We start from the raw sequence: 16291 nt of genomic DNA, 5'->3' as shown, positions 1-16291 counted from the left end.
CACCTGCTGCTTTCAGGGAGTCCCTGTCAGGAAACCGCTGCGCAGCGTCAGGGATTCCCACCGCCGCGGGGTCCGTGACCCCCGGCTTCCCTGCTGCGGGTTCCGTGACCCCCAGCTTCCCTCCCCACGGGTCCGTGACCCCGGCAGGCCTCCCGCCGCGAGTCCGTGGCTCCGGCTTCCCTCCCTTCCTTCCCCACGGGTCCGTGACCCCAGGAGGCCTCCCGCCGCGAGTCCGTGAGGACTCCGGCTTCCTTCCCCACGGGTCCGTGACTCCAGTTTAGGACCTGAGTGTAAGAGGAGACGTCCCTACACTCTTGTTCTCTCCCCGTGAGGGGTATTTAGGGTCAGGAATTTGAGGGAGACGTCCCCACTTTCCTGAACCCTCACCAGCAACCGAGGTGTGGGTACTCAGAAGCCCTGTTTAAGCAGCCCTGCCTCACAGCAGAGCCAAACCCCCGGCTCATACCAAATTTGTTGTTGTAAATTAGCCCATTTGGCATAAAAGGCTCCCGTTTTCTAAAGAACTGTATTTTCGGTCTTTTTTTTTCTTTTTCTGTCTCTCTTAGCTTTCTCTCTTTCTCCCTTTCAAAATGGTGACTGTACCATGCCCTTAGGTGGTGGCCGCTTTACACTTTTAGTCCTATCCTGTGCCTCGCCCTTAAGGTGGTGACCGCCTTATACTTTTAGTCTTATCCTGTGCCACGCCCTTAAGATGGTGGCCGCTTTACACTTTTAATTCTATCCTGTGCCTCACCCTTAAGACACTTTTAATCCTATCCTTCTTTCTTTCTGCCTAATTCCGATGCAAGTGAGTGAGTGAGTTTATGTGTAGTCCCACAGCGTAACAGCTGCGGGGCTTGTGTGGGCCTCAACCCGCGGTTCCACAGGGACGTGACCAGGAAAGCATCAGCCTGGCCTCCCATCTGGGGGGCACCCACCCTTTGTTTGTCAGTCTTGCATGTAGTACTGTGTTCATTGTAGCCATGTGGCACATAGCCCTGGCCATGTCTTTTCTTGGTTTTTGCCTAATTATGATTATTATAAACGTGCAGGCTTTCTGGTATCTTCGTTCCCAACCCAACCTCTGTTCCTCTTGCACCACGGCACCAAGGTACTTCTAGCCAAAGAAACCTCCTCTCTGCCCTTAGCCCCTCCACCTTCCTCTTCTTTTTCTGACCCTAATGCGCCTGAGGAGCTCTCCTTTCCACTGGCCCGACCCAATGATCCTCCACCTTATGATAAACCTCAAACCCCTTCAGCTCCTCCACCTCCTGATTACAACCTGGCCTCACCTGTTAGTGCTCACACCCGCTCACACGGTGCCCCCAACGACAAGGCCTCCCTCCTTTGCCCCCTCCGTGAGGTGGCCGGAGCAGAGGGCATTGTCCGAGTGCATGTTCCCTTCTCCCTCTCTGACCTATCGGCCATTGAGAAACGCCTAGGTTCCTTTTCCACCAACCCTGCTGCTTACACCAAGGAATTCCGTTACCTTACTCAGGCATATGATTTAACCTGGCATGACACGTTTGTCATCCTGTCCTCCACCCTCACCCCAGACGAGCGTGACCGGATTTTTACAGCAGCCCACGGCATTCTCAAAGACCATTTGGCTAAACTGACCATTGAGGTAAAACTTTCTTGGCCTACTCTCCTACCTCTTGCTCTAGCCCGGATCCGAGCCACCCCACGGGAACCAACGGGCCTTAGTCCCTTTGAGTTGCTGTATGGCCGACCCTTCCTGGTCTCTCATAATTTCCCGGTGCAACCACCTCCCCTAGCCACCTACCTTCCCTATCTGTCTCTCCTCCGCCACTTACTCAGGGAGCATGCAGATCGTGCTCTCCCCATTGTTCCAGGGCCTGGAGACACGCACCCGGCAGCACCCCTTCAGCCAGGTGACAGTGTTCTCCTCCGGGAGCTCCAGCCAGGATCTCTGCAGCCCAGGTGGTCAGGACCCCACATCGTTATCCTGACCACCCCCACGGCTGCCAAGCTCCTGGGTCACACCCCATGGTATCACGTGTCCCGCCTTAAACCAGCACCGCAAAAGGGCCAGTGGAAATCCAAATCCCTGGGCCCCACTCGCCTTCGCCTCACCCGCTGCCCCTGCCCATCAACTCCTGATCCTTCAAATTCTCCTCATAACATTTCTTCTAATATCTCCCCTTAAAGCCAGCCCCTACTATGCCTGGCAGTTCTACTTGCAGGAATCCTGGAAACAAGGCCCCACCACTAGAACCCAATACAGCGCTACCAGCTAGTATGCGAGAAGTTGGACGTGTACGACTCTTCAGTCGAGGTGCCAGCTGACTGACCTGTCCCCCTTACTTCGCCCCTATTCAGCAGGAAGTAGTCAGAAAGAGCGGCGCCCTCTATCTATCATCAAAAGGTCGGAATGTAAGGTTGGCTGCGTCGTGGGGCGTTCGGACATGCCCCCTCCCCTCGCCGGGAGCTCAGACACGCCTCCTTCCATCCGGGTCCCACTCCCCTCCATATTGTCCCACCCACCTTGGCCACAGCCAATCGGATGCCTCCACTCCCTATAAAACCCCGTGCCTGAGAGGAGTCTGCGCGACTTCTCCGGCCCTTCCTGCCCGGACCGCAGAACCTCGTCCGGGAGGCTGAATAAATTCCCTTGCATTGGATTATTTGCGTGCTGGCCTCAGTTTCTCCGTTTCATCTTCGGTGAAAACAGACCTTACACCTAGTACGGGACTGACACCCTAACACCGGGCAAAGTCCCGGACGCCAGAGGCACCCACCCCGCACGGCCCGAAGGAGTGGGGCGGGGCTAGAGGCTCTCTGCTGGGCCCGAGCAGGCTGGGGGAGGGGAGCCTGCGAAAGGGAGGGAAGTAACAGGCGGGTGAAAGGCTGCATTCAATAAAGGCGATTGTAGAGTGCCCCAGCCCAGTCCTTCTGTGTGGGGGACTGACGCCCTAGCATCGGGCGGCGAAGTCCCGGAAGCCAGAGGAACCCACCCCGCACGGCTGGAAAGAGTGGGGCGTGGCCTAGAGGCTCTCTGCTGGGCCCGGGTGGGGGGGCTGAAGCCTTAACACCGGGCAAAGTCCCGGACGCCAGAGGCACTCACCGCGCACGGCCGGAAGGAGTGGGGCGGGGCTAGAGGCTCTCTGCTGGGCCCGAGTCGGGGACTGACGCCCTAACACCGGGCAAAGTCCCGTATGCCCGTGGAACCCACCCCGCACGGCCGGAAGGAGTGGGGCGGGTCTGGAGGCTCTGCTGGGCCGCAGTGGGGGGGCTGACGCCCTAACACCGGGCAAAGTCCCGGACGCCTGAGGCACCCATCCCGCACGGCCGGAAGGAGTGGGGCGGGGCTAGAGGCTCTCTGCTGGGCCCGAGCAGGCTGGGGGAGGGGAGCGTGGGGCCGACAGTTTTGTGGGGCGGGGGGGAAGTAAGAGGCGGGTGAAAGGCCGCCTCCTGAGGCTCTCCTTGCTTGGAACTCTGCCCGCTCTGCGGAGTTAGGAGCCACGACGTCCAGCACAGGTGCGTTCCGTCCCGTGGGTCAGGGAACGGGTGTCCCGGATGGGGGCTACGGCAGGGTTCGTCCAGGCGCTCGCTCTCAGGCCTGTCGCAGTGGGCGGCGGACGCTCCCACCCGCGCTGCTGGGCCCGAAGGCGGCGGTACTCCCCTGAACCCGGGCCGAGGAGAAGGCCGCGCCTGCTTCGCCGCGGGGCTGTCGTCACGATCTGTGCCGGTCGTGCGACAGACTCTCCCCGGAGATCAGCGTGAGGCCAGACGGGCTGCAGCGAGCTCGCGTTGTGACTGACGCCCGGGGTACATTGTTTCAGTCTCGGTCGAACTTGACAGCCCGGGAGCTGTCACTGACCTGGTGTTTACCTTTCAGCGGCTCCCTACCCTCTCCCTGCCTGACTTTGTTCGGAGGTTCACAGGAAGGTGCACCTTAGCATGTCTGCAACATCTTGCAGCACGTTCTTTCGTTCTCATATCCACTAATGTTCTCTGCCCGGATTTTACCCTTCGTCTGCCCCTCTGGAGCAAGGCGCTGGGTAAATTAGACTAGGAACTTTTCTTTCTATTTTTTTTTGTGTTTTTTTTTTTTTTTTTGAGACGGAGTTTCGCTGTTGTTACCCAGGCTGGAGTGCAATGGCGCGATCTCGCTTCACTGCAACCTCTGCCTCCTGGGTTCACGCAATTCTCCTGCGAGTAGCTGGGATTACAGGCACACACCACCGTGCCCAGCTAATTTTTTGTACTTTTAGTAGAGACGGGATTTCACCATGTTGACCAGGATGGTCTCGATCTCTTGACCTCGTGATCTACCCTCCTATTCATTTCTTCAACTAATTCTTTTTTTTTTTTTTTGAGATGGAGTTTCTCTCTTGTTACCCAGGCTGGAGTGCAATGGCGCGATCTCAGCTCACCGCAACCTCTGCCTCCTGGGTTCAGGTGATTCTCCTGCCTCAGCCTCCCGAGTAGCTGGGATTACAGGCACGCGCCACCATGCCCAGCTAATTTTTTGTATTTTTGTAGAGATGGGGTTTTGCCATGTTGCCCAGGCCGGTCTGGAACTCCTGAGCTCAGGCGATGTGCCTGCCTCAGCCTCCCAAAGTGCTAGGATTACAGTTATGAGCCACCACGCCTGGGCTTTAGCTCACTCTTTTTTTTTTTTTTTTTTTAAAGACGGAGTTTCGCTCTTGCTACCCAGGTTGGAGTGCAATGGTGCGATCTCGGCTCACCGCAACCTCCGCCTCCCGGGTTCAGGCGATTCTCCTGCCTCAGCCTCCCGAGTAGCTGGGATTACAGGCACGCGCCACCATGCCCAGCTAACTTCTTGTATTTTTAGTAGAGACGCGGTTTCACCATATTGACCGGGATGGTCTCGCTCTCTTGACCTCGTGATCCACCCGCCTGGGCCTCCCAAAGTGCTGGGATTACAGGCTTGAGCCTTTTTCTTTTTATTAATCTGTCAAATGGTTTGTCTATTTTGTTGACCTTTTCAAGAAACCAGCTCCTGGATTTGTTGATTTTTTGAAGGGTTTTTTGTGTCTCTATCTCCTTCAGCTCTGCTCTGATGTTATTTCTTGTCATCTGCTAGCTTTTGAGTTATTTTGATCTTGCTCCTCTAGCTCTTTCAATTTTGATGATCGGTTGTCGATTTTAGATCTTTCCTTGCTTCTCATGTGGGCACTTATTGCTATAAATTTCCCCCTAGATACTGCTTTAAATAAGTCCCAGAGATTCTGGTATGTTGTGTGTTCGTTCTCATTGGTTTTGAAGAAGATCTTCATTTCTGCCTTCATTTCACTGTTTATCCAATTGACATTCAGGAGCCAGTTGTTCAGTTTCCATGAAGTTGTGCAGTTCTGAGTTAGTTTCTTAATTCTGAGTTCTAATTTGATTGCCCTGTGGTCTGAGAGACTGTTATGATTTCCGTTCTTTTGCATTTCCTGAGGAGTGATTTACTTCCAATTATGTGGTTAATTTTAGAGTAGGTGCAATGCAGTGCTGAGAAGAATGTATATCCTGTGGATTTGGGGTGGAGAGTTCTGTAGATGTCTATTAGGTCCACTTGGTCCAGGTCTGCGTTCAAGTCCTGGATATTCTTGTTAATTTTCTGTCTTGTTGATCTAATATTGACAATGGTGTGTTGAAGTCTCCCACTATTATTGTGTGGGAGTCTAAGTCTCTTTGTAGGTCAATAAGAACTTGCTTTATGTATCTGGGTGCTCCTGTATTGGGTGCATATATATTTAGGATCGTTAGCTCTTCTTGTTGCATTGATCCTTTTACCATTATGTAATGCCCTTCTTTGTCTCTTTTGATCTTTGCTGATTTAAAGTCTATTTTATCAGAGACTAGGATTGCAACTTTTTTTTTTTTTTTTTTTTTTTTTTTGCTCTCCATTGGCTTGGTAAATATTCCTCCATCCCTTCATTTTGAGCCTTTGTGTATCCTTGCATGTGAGGTGGGTTTCCTGGATACAGGACACTGACTGGTCTTGACTTTTTATCCAATTTGCCACTCTGTGTCTTTTGATTGGGTCATTTATCCCATTTTCAATTAAGGTCAATATTGTTATGAGTGAATTTGATCCTTCCATTTTTATGCTAGCTGGTTGTTTTGCCCGTTAGTTGATGTGTTTTTTTCATTGTGTCGATAGTCTTTACCATTTGGTATGTTTTTGCAGTGGCTCGTACTGGTTGTTCTTTTCCTTATTTAGTGCTTCCTTCAGGAGCTCTTGTAGGGCAGGCCTGGTGGTTAAGAAATCTCTCAGGAATTGCTTGTCCATAACAGATTTTATTTATCCTTCACTTTTTGAAGCTTAGTTTGTCTGGATATGAAATTCTGGGTTGAAATTTCTCTTCTTTAAGGATGTTGAATATTGGCCCGCACTCTCTTCTGGCTTGCAGGGTTTCTGCCGAGAGATCTGCTGTAAGCCTGATGGGCTTCCCTTTGTGGGTGACCTGACCTTTCTCTCTGGCTGCCCTTAGCATTTTTTCCTTCATTTCAAGTCTGGTGAATCTGATGATTATGTGCCTTGGGGTTGCTCTTCTTGAGTATTTTTATGGTGTTCTCTGTATTTCCTGAATTTAAATGTTGGCCTGCCTTGCTAAGTTGGGGAAGTTCTCCTGGATAATATCCTGAAGAGTGTTTTCCAGCTTGGATTCATTTTCTCCATCACATTCAGGTAAACCTATCAAACATAGATTAGGTTTTTTCACATAATCCCATGTTTCTTGGAGGCTTTGTTCGTTTCTTTTCACTCTTTTTTTCTCTAATCTTGCCTTCTTTTTTTGTTTGATTGAGTTGATCTTCAATCTCTGACATCCTTTCTTCTGCTTGATTGATTCAGCTATTGAGACCTGTATATGCTTCCCAAAGTTCTCATGCTGTATTTTTCAGCTCCGTCAAGTTGTTTGTTTTTCTCCACACTGGTTATTCTGGTTAGCATTTCATGTAACCTTTTCTCAAGGTTCTTAGTTTCCTTGCATTGGATTAGAACATACTCCTTTAGCTTGGTGATGTTTGTTATTACCCACCTTCTGAAGCCTGCTTCTATCAATTCCTCAAACTAATTCTCTATCCAGTTTTGTTCCCATGCTGGTGAGTCTTTCCATCTTCATGGACTTATCTGCCTTAGGGCTTTGAAGTTGGTGACTTTTGAATGGAATCTCTGAGTGGATGTCCTTTCTGTTGATGTTGAAGCTGTTTCTTTCTGTTTTTTAGTTTTCTTTCTAACAGTCATGCCCCTCTGCTGCAGGTCTGCTGAAGGTCCACTCCAGACCCTGCTTGCCTGGGAATCACCTGTGGGGGCGGCAGAACAGCCAAGACTGCTGCCTGTTCCTTCCTCTGGTAGCTTCATTACAGAAGGGTACCTGCCAGATGTCAGCCAGAGCTCTCCTGTATGTGGTGTCTATGAGGATAAATGGGGGTCAGGGAGCCACTTGAGCAGACAGTCTGTTTCTTATCAGAGCTCAGGTGCTGTGCTGTGAGCTCTGTTGGTCCCTTCAGAGCGGCTGGGCAGGAATGTCTAAGTCTGCTCAAGCGGGACCCACACTGCCCCTTTTCCCAGATCCTCTGTGCCAGGAAGGTGTGGGCCTTATATACATATAAGTCCTTGATTGGCTGCTGCCTTTTTTCAGAGATGCCCTGCCCGGGAAGAAGAGAGTGTAGTCACAATCTGCCTGTAGAGACTTTGCAGAACTGTCTTGGGCTCTGTCTGGTTGTTGTGTAAACTTCCCAGTGACTTTGTTTGCACAGGCAAGTTCAGAACCACCTACCCAAGCATCAGTAATGGCAGACGCCCCTCCCCTCCACTGGTCTCAGATGTCCCAGATTGAGATCACACTGCTGTGCTGGCTGCAAGAATTTCAAAAGCCAGTGGATCTTAGCTTGCTGGTTGTCATGGGGGTGGGACCTACCGAGCCAGATCACTTGACTCCCTGGGTTCAGCCCCTGTTTTTTCAGGCTGATGAGTGGTTCTGTTTCTCCTGTGGCTGCCATGGCCACCTAGTTTTGTGCTGGAGACCCGGGGTGCTGGTGTTGTAGGCACTAGAGGGAATCTTCCGGTCTGCGAGTTGTGAAGACCATGGGAAAAGCGCAGTATCTAAGCCAGAGTGCCTGACTGTTTGGAAAAGTCCCTAATTGCTTCTCTTGGCTAGGAGAGTGAGTGTTATGGTCCCTTTTGCTTCTCACATGAGGCAGTGCCCCACCCTCCTTTGGTTTGCCCTCCTTGGGCTACTTGCAGTGTCTACCCAGTCCCAATGACATTAACCTGGTACCTTAGTTGGAAATGTAAAGATCACTCGATTTCTAGATTGCTCTCACTGGGAGCTGCGGACTTGAACTGTTCCTATTCAGCCATCTTGGCAGAAGTCCCAATTTCCAGCACATTGAATATATCATCTCATTCTTTCCTGTCCTGTAAGACTTCGGCTGAGAAGTTTGCTGTTAATCTGATGAGAGTTCCTTTATTGGTGGCTACACATTTTTCTCTTGCTGTTTTTAGGATCCTGTCTTATCTTTGACCTTAGAGAGACTGACTATAATTTGGTGGGGAGAAAACCTTTATGCATTCTGTCTCTGGGGATGTTTGAGCCCCATATAGACATAGGGATGTCTAAATCTCTTGCTAGACTTACGAAGTTTTCACCTATTAGTTCATTAAATAGGTTTCCATCATTGTGTTCTCCCTTCAGCCTTGACAACTCTGATAATTAAAAAATTAAAAAAGATTTTATCACTTTATGGTGTCCCAAATGTCACGAAGGCTTTGTTCATTTTTTTAAATTCTTTTAAAAAAAAATTTTTTTCTGATTGGATTATTTCAAAAGACCTGTTTTCAAGTTCTAAAATTCTTTCTTCTGATGGACCTAATCTACTGTTGTAGCTGTCAAAAGTATTTTATGTTTTATTCAATGAATTCTTCAGTTTCAGAGTTTTTGTTTGGTTCTTTTTAAAAATATATCTATTTGGAAAATTTCTTATTCATATCTTGAATTGTTTTTCTGATTTCTTTTTATGGTTTTTCAGATTTCTCATTTATCTTGCCAAGCTTCTTGAAACTGTGTATGTTCAATTTGTTATCTGGGATTTTTGTGAATATCTTTTTGATTGGGATCTGTTGCTGGAAACTCATTGTAAATTTTTTTATTTTCCTCTTTATTTCTATAAATTTATGGGGTACAAGTGCAGTTTTGCTACATGGATATATTGTCTAGTAATGAAGTCTGGGATTTTAGGGTAACCATCACCTGAATAATGTGCATTGTATTCATGAGATAATTTCTTATCTGTCAGTCAGTCCCCTCCTGCCCTTCCAAGTCTCTGATATTTATCATTCCTCAATCTATGTCCATGTGTACACATTACTTAGTTTCCACTTATGAGTGAGAACATGTGGCATTTTCTTAGTTCTGTTTCTGTGTTGTTTCACTTAAGATAATGGCACTCAATTACATCCATGTTGCTGCAGAGGACAATTCTTTTTATGGCTGAATAGTATTTCGTTTTGCATATGTACTACATTATCTTTAGCCATCCATTAATGGACATTCAGGTTAATTCTATATCTTTGCTTTTGTGAATAATGCTTGATATGGTTTGGCTATGTCCCCCACCCAAATCTCATCTTGAATTCCCGCATGTTGTGGGAGGGTGGGAGGGACCTGGTGGGAGGTAATTGAATCATGGGGGTGGGTCTTTCCCATCCTGTTCTCATGATAATATGTAAGTCTCATGATATCTGATGGTTTTATAAAGAGTAGTTTCCCATACTTACCTGGCAGGGGAGATACCATGATCACGAAAGTGGTTTTCCCATTGCACTCCGGATGTGCTGAGCCCTGCGATTTCCCCAAATGTGGGAAACTCGACTGTATAATTTGTGGTAGTGGGGGACTGCATTCGCTCTCTCCCCTGGTCTCTTAATTTAAAAAAAAAAAAAAAGATGTGATTGTGAGGCCTCCTTAGTCATGTGGAACTGTAAGTCCATTAAACCTATTTCTTTTGTAAATTGCCCAGTCTCAGGTATGTCTTCATCAACACTGTGAAAATGGACTAATACAATGCTGCAGTAAACATACAAGTTCATGTATACTTTTTATGTAATGGCTTTTTTTTTTTTACCTTTGGGTAGATATCCATTAGTGGGATTGCTGGTAGTTCTATTTTTACTTATTTGAGAAACCTCCATACTGTTTTCCATAGAGGTTATGTTAATTTAAATTCCCATCAACAGTGCATAAGCATTCCCTTTTCTTAGCATCCTCACCAACATCTGTTCTTTTTTGACTTTTTAATAATAGCCATTCTGACTAGTGTAAGAGGGTATCTCATTATGGTTTTAATTTTCATTTCTCCAATGATTAGTGATGTTGAGCATTTTTTCATATGCCTGTGGGTCATTTGTATGTCTTTTTTTTTCAAAAGTGTCTATTTATGTTCTTGATTCACTTTTTAATGGAGTCATTTGTTTCTTTGTTGTTCTTGTTGAGTTGCTCATTTTCCTTGTAAATTTGAGTGCTGGCTGCTGAGAACTAGATGCATGTTGAATGCATAGTTTGCAAATATTTTTCCCCCATTCTGCAGGCTGTCTGTTCACTTGGTTAATTATTTTGCTGCATAAGAGCTTCTTGATGAAGTACCGTTTGTCTATCTTTGTTTCTATTGCTTTTGATTTTGAGGTCTTAGTTATGAATTATTTGCCTAGCCCAATATCCAGCAGTTTCCCTTGTTTTTTTGCTAGCATTTTTATAGTTTCTGGTTTAAAACATTCAAGTATTGACTCCATCTTAAGTTGATTTTTTTATGTGATGAGAGATAGGAATCTGGTTTCATTCTTCTTCATGTGGCATTCCAATTTTCCCAAGACCATTTATTGAAAGTGGTGTCCTATAAAGATGGAAACAATAGACAGACTGTGGGGACTGCTAGAGGTGGGAGAGAAAGAAGGGGCTCAAGGCTGAAAAACTACCTATTGGGTACTATGCTCACTACCTGAGTGACATGTTTAGTCATACCCCAAACTTCAGCATTATATAATATACCTTTGTCACATGTAACCCTGCACATGTAACCCCGATTCCAAAACAAACGTTGAAAAGGAAAAAAAGAAAAGAGTGTTTTCCCCATCGCATGTTTTTGTCACCTTTGTCAAAGACCAGTTGGTTGTAGAGATGTGGTTTTATTTCTGAGTTCTCTATTCTGTTCCATTGATTTGTGTGCCTGTTTTTATACCAGCACCATGCTGTTTGGTTCCTATAGCTTTGTAGTATAATTTGAAGTCAGGTCATGAGATACCTCCATCTTTGTTATTTTTGCTTAAAATTCCTTTGGCTATTTGGGCTTTTTTTTGTTTCCATATGAATTTTATAATTTTCTAATTCTGTGAAAAATGATGTGGGTATCTTGATAGGGATTGCAGTTAATCTGTAGGTCACTTTAAGGGTATGGTCATTTTAACAATATTGATTCTTTTGACCCATGAGCATGGGACATTTTTCCGTTTGTGTTATCTGCAGTTTCTTTTGTCCATGTTTTGTGGTTTTCCTTGTAGAGAGATTCTTGGTTAAATATATTCCTTAGTATTTTATTTTTCATAGCTATTGTAAATAGGATTTCCTTTTTGTTTCTCAGCTTGATCATTATTGGCATATAAAAACACTACTACTTTATGTATATTGATTTTGTTTCCTGAACGTTTACTGACATCAAACCTACAAGGTTTTTGGAGAAAGTCTTTAGAGTTTTGTAGGGTGAAGTTTTTCTGGGGCTGTGATGTGAAATGTGCCAGTTTTGGGGCCCATTGGGGGCAGCAGCGGGCTGAGGTTGCTTGTCCTTTAACCCCAGAGCGATGTATTCTGGCTCTGGTGTTAACAGGTCAAGACAGGCCAATTCTTGGGCCTCCAGGTGGCTTGTTCAGATGTCAGCATTGACAGTGGTGGGCCAGGTTTGTGGGTGAGTTTTCAGGCCCCTGTACAGTGGGCATGATGTGGGTCATGGTAATAGCATTGATGGGGCATGCTCGTACAACCTAGGTAGGTGGTCCAAGCTCATCTTTGCCTTGGCAGCAATGGGTTGGGTGGGCCAATGCCCTGGCATACAGGTGATGTGGGTTGGTGTTTGCCAGCAGTGGTAGTATTGGTATGTTGGGTCGGCCCAACCTCAGACCCAGGTATCACTGGTACGGACTGGGCCGAGAGATCCCTGGTCCTCTGGATAGTATACTTGAGTACTAGAGGCATAGGAGGGTTAGTGTACTTGGCCTCAGGGGCCCTGTTAGTGTATTCAGGCTATGGCTGTGATAAGCCGGGGCAGGGTTGTCTCCAGGCTCTTGGCAGGATGTTCAGGTGCGGGCAGTGGTGGCTGCACTGTGGGCCTGCCATCTGGGAGGATAGGGCCATTTTCAGTGTTGGCAGTGCAAGCAGGCACTTAAGGGGCACACAGCTCGCTCGTACCTTGCTCCTGAAGCTTACAGCAGCAGCAGAACTTATCCTTGGGACATGTAAAAGTCCCAGGCCTCCCCCATCTCCTTTCTGGGCCTGGTGGTGGCAGTGGGAGCGTTAGCCCCAGGGCAGGATGCAGTTCTTTGGGGGCTGGGCTCTCAACGATGCCAGCAGTGATCCTGTCACCACATAGGGTGGAACCACAATCAGTGGGAGCAGCATAGACAGGCATCCGATGGTACATGGTTTCCTTGCTCTTTCGTTCCACATCAGCCTGCAGCGACAGCAGGGATGAGATTCATCCTCAGGGTGTGTGAAAGTGCCTGATCTCTTCTCTCCCTCCTTGGCCAGTTCTTTGAGGGCTGAGCCGTCGGTATTATGCCATACTGTAGCTGTTCGTGGCTCAGGGGCCTAAGGGTCGGTCACAGCATGCCCTCCCTCTCTGAAACAATGACTCTGCACAGTCTTTAGGCAGCTCCCTATGTTCGTCTCAAGGCTTGCAAGGATCAAAGAGCTCTCCTGTGGCCAGGATTTTAAAAGTTTATGGTGGGAATATAGATCCCCTGCGGTCTGTCACTGACCTTTCCCTCACGTCTGGGAGCGTTTCCTGGCTCCCAGCTGATCCTGGCCAAGCAGGTACCCCCTCCCATCGTGCTCATTGCTTTCGTTCCTTCCCATCACTTCTTTGTTGAATCCCAACGTTCTCTCATAGACAATCTAGTTATAGTGTGAATATCTACTTGCTGTTTTGGTTCTTCTCCATGGAAGGGGCACATACTAGCTGCATCTAATCAGCCATTATGAACCTAGTTCTCAGCAGCCAGCACTCAACTCGACAGGTTTGTTTTTTTTCCCAGCATTTTACTTACACTATTCCACTGCATCTGGCCTCCATTGTTTCTGATGAGAAGCCAAATTTTGATCTTATTGTAGTTTTCTTATATACATTGAGTCATTTTTCTTTTTTAAAAAACTTTATTTTGGTTTTAATTAATTTGAGGATAGATATAAAGATACAACATTTCCGAAATTCTCCATAATGTTATTAAGTTTTCCCTTACAGTGCTATCTTCTGGTTTTTTGATTGCAATTTTTTTCAACTATAAAAGAAAATTTTAGGCCAATATCCATGATGAACATTGATGGGAAAATCCTCAGTAAAATACTGGCAAACTGAATCCAAAAGCACATCAAAACGTTTATCTATCACAATCAAGTTGGCTTCATCCCTGGGATGCAAGGCTGGTTCAACATATGAAAACCTATAAATACAATCCATCACATAAACAGAACCAAAGACAAAAACCACATGATTATCTCAATAGATGCAGAGAAGGCCTTGGAGAAAATTCAACAGCCTTTTATGCTAAAAACTCTCAATTAACTAGGTATCAATGGAATGTATCTCAAAATGTAAAGAGCTATTTATGACAAACCCACAGCCAATGTCATGCTGAATGGGCTAAAACTGGAAGCATCCCCTTTGAAAACCGGCACAAGACAAGGATGCCCTCTCTCACCACTCCTATTCAACATAGTATTGGAAGTTCTGGCCAGGGCAGTTAGGCAAGAAAAAGAAATAAAGGGTATTCAGTTAGGAAAAGAGGAATTCAAATTAATTATTTGTAGATGACATGATTGTATATTTAGAAGACCCCATCATCTCAGCCAAAAATCTCCTTAAGATGATAAGCAACTTAAGCAAAGTCTCAGGATACAAAATCAACGTGCAAAAATCACAAGCATTCCTATACACCAATAACAGACTTAAAGAGAGCCAATTCAAGAATGAACTGCCATTCACAATTGCTACAAAGAGAATAAAATACCTAGGAATACAACTAACAAGGAATGTAAAGGACCTCTTCAAGGAGAACTGCAAACCACTGCTCAACGACATAAGAGAGGACACAAACAGATGGAGAAACTTTCCATGTTCATGGTTAGGAAGAATCAATTTCGTGAAAATGGTCATACTGCCCAAGGAAATTTGAAAACTTTTGTTTTATGTCCACAGGTAATTTGCAGGTTTGTTATGTAGGTAAATTGCATGTGATGGGAGTTTGGTGTGTACCGATTATTTCATCACTCAGGTAATAAATATAGTACTCAAAAGATAGTTTTTCAATCCTCACCCTCCTCCTAACCTCCACCTCAAGTAGGCCAGGTCTCATTCCTTTTTATGGCTGCATAGTGAGTGTTTTTCCCCTCCCTGTGTCCACGTGTTCTCATTGTTCAGCTTTCACTTATAAGTGAGAAGATGCAATGTTTAGTTTTCTGTTCCTGTGTTAGTTTGCTGAGGATAATGGCTTTCAGCTTCGTCCTTGTCTCTGCAAAGGACGTGATCTCATTCCTTTTTCATGGCTGCATAGTATTCCATGGTGTATAGGTACCACATTTTATTTGTCCCATATACCATTGATGGGCATTTAGGTAGGTTCCATGTCTTTGCTATTGTGAATAGTACTGCAGTAAACATCATGTGCATGTGTCCTTATGGCAGAATGATTTATATTCCTTTGGATATATAAACAATAATGGAATTGCTGGGTTAAATGGTAGTTCTCTTTTAAATTCTTTGAAGAATCACCAAACTGCTTTCTACAATGGCTGACCTAATTGACATTCTCACCAGTAGTGTATAAACGTTCCCTTTTCTCTGCAACATTGCCAGCATCTGTCATTTTTTGGCTTTTTAATAATAGCCATTCTGACTGGTGTGAGATGGTATCTCATTTTGGTTTTAATTTACTTTTTTTTTTTTTTTTTTTTTTTTGAGACAGAGTCTCACTTTGTTGCCCAGGCTGGAGTACCATGGTGCCATCTCAGCTCACTGCAATCTCTGCCTCCTGGGTTTAAGCAATTCTCATGCCTCAACCTCCCCAAGTATCTGGCATGCACCACCACTCTCAGCTAATTTTTTGAATTTTTAGTAGGGATGGAGTTTCACCATGTTGTCCAGACTGGCCTCAAACTCCTGAGCTCAGGCAATCCACCTGCCTTGTCCTGTCAAAGTGCTAGGATTACAGGCATGAGCCACTGTGCCCAGCCTTAATTTACATTTCTCTAATGATTTGGTGATGTTTAGCATTTTTTTTAATGTGCGTTTTGGCCACTTGTGTGTCTTCTTTTGAAAAATGTCTGTTCATGTCTTTTGTCCACTTTTTAAATGGGGTTTTTGATTTTTGCTTATTAATTTAAGTGTCTTATAGCCTCTGGATATTAGACCTTTGTCAGATGCATGGCTTCCAAATGTTTGCTCCCATTCTGTGTGTTGTCTGTTTACTCTGTTGATAGTTTCTTTTGCTGTGCAGAAGCTCTTTAGTTTAATCAGGTCATTGTCATTGCAATTGCTTTTGATGTGTTCGTTATGAATTCTTTCACTGGGCCTGTGTCCAGAATGGTATTTCTTAGGTTATCTTCCAGGGGGGTTTGTATTTTTAGGCTTTACATTTATAAGTCTTGAAACCACCTTGAGTTGATTTTTGTATATGATATAATGAAAGGGTCCAGTTTCAATCTTCTGCATATGGCTAGGGAATTATCCCCGCACCATTTATTGAATAGGGAATCATTTTCCCGTTGCTTGTTTTTGTCCGCTTCATTGAAGATCAGATGGTGGTAAGTGCACAACTTTGTTTCTGGGCTATCCCTTCTATTCCATTTGTCTGTATCTCTATTTTTGTGCCAGTACCATGCTGCTTTGGTTACAGTAGCCTCGGAGTATAGTTTGAAGTCAAGTAATGTGATTCCTCAAGCTTTGATCTTTTTGCTTACAATTGCTTTGGCTAGTCAGGCTACTTTTTGGTTTCATATGAATTTTAGAATGTATTTTTTGTCTCATTATGTGAAGAATGTCATGCTTT

The 16291-nt window shown here is 45.6% G+C and overlaps 1 protein-coding gene and 1 pseudogene across 4 annotated transcripts in view; both read left to right on the top strand.

Moving 5' to 3' along the window:
* Positions 1-3336: 3336 nt before the first annotated feature.
* The window catches only part of TMLHE (trimethyllysine hydroxylase, epsilon), a 72058-nt gene continuing 59103 nt past the window's right edge, over positions 3337-16291 (top strand). For 3 of the 4 annotated variants that reach the window (XR_010340805.1, XM_064371517.1, XM_064371518.1), the window contains exon 1: positions 3337-3501. The gene's annotated coding sequence lies outside the window, so the exon portion shown is untranslated. The remainder of the gene's footprint in view (positions 3502-16291) is intronic. The other variant, XM_064371519.1, reaches the window with a different exon arrangement.
* On the top strand, positions 9753-9900 carry LOC135272855 (U1 spliceosomal RNA; annotated as a pseudogene).

Source organism: Aotus nancymaae, unplaced genomic scaffold (assembly GCF_030222135.1).
Source record: "Aotus nancymaae isolate 86718 unplaced genomic scaffold, 86718_ANA_hifiasm-v0.15.2.pri h1tg000138l, whole genome shotgun sequence".
NCBI lineage: Eukaryota > Metazoa > Chordata > Mammalia > Primates > Aotidae > Aotus > Aotus nancymaae.
The sequence above is the reverse complement of the archived record's forward strand: the minus strand, read 5'-3'. Positions and strand labels throughout refer to the sequence as shown.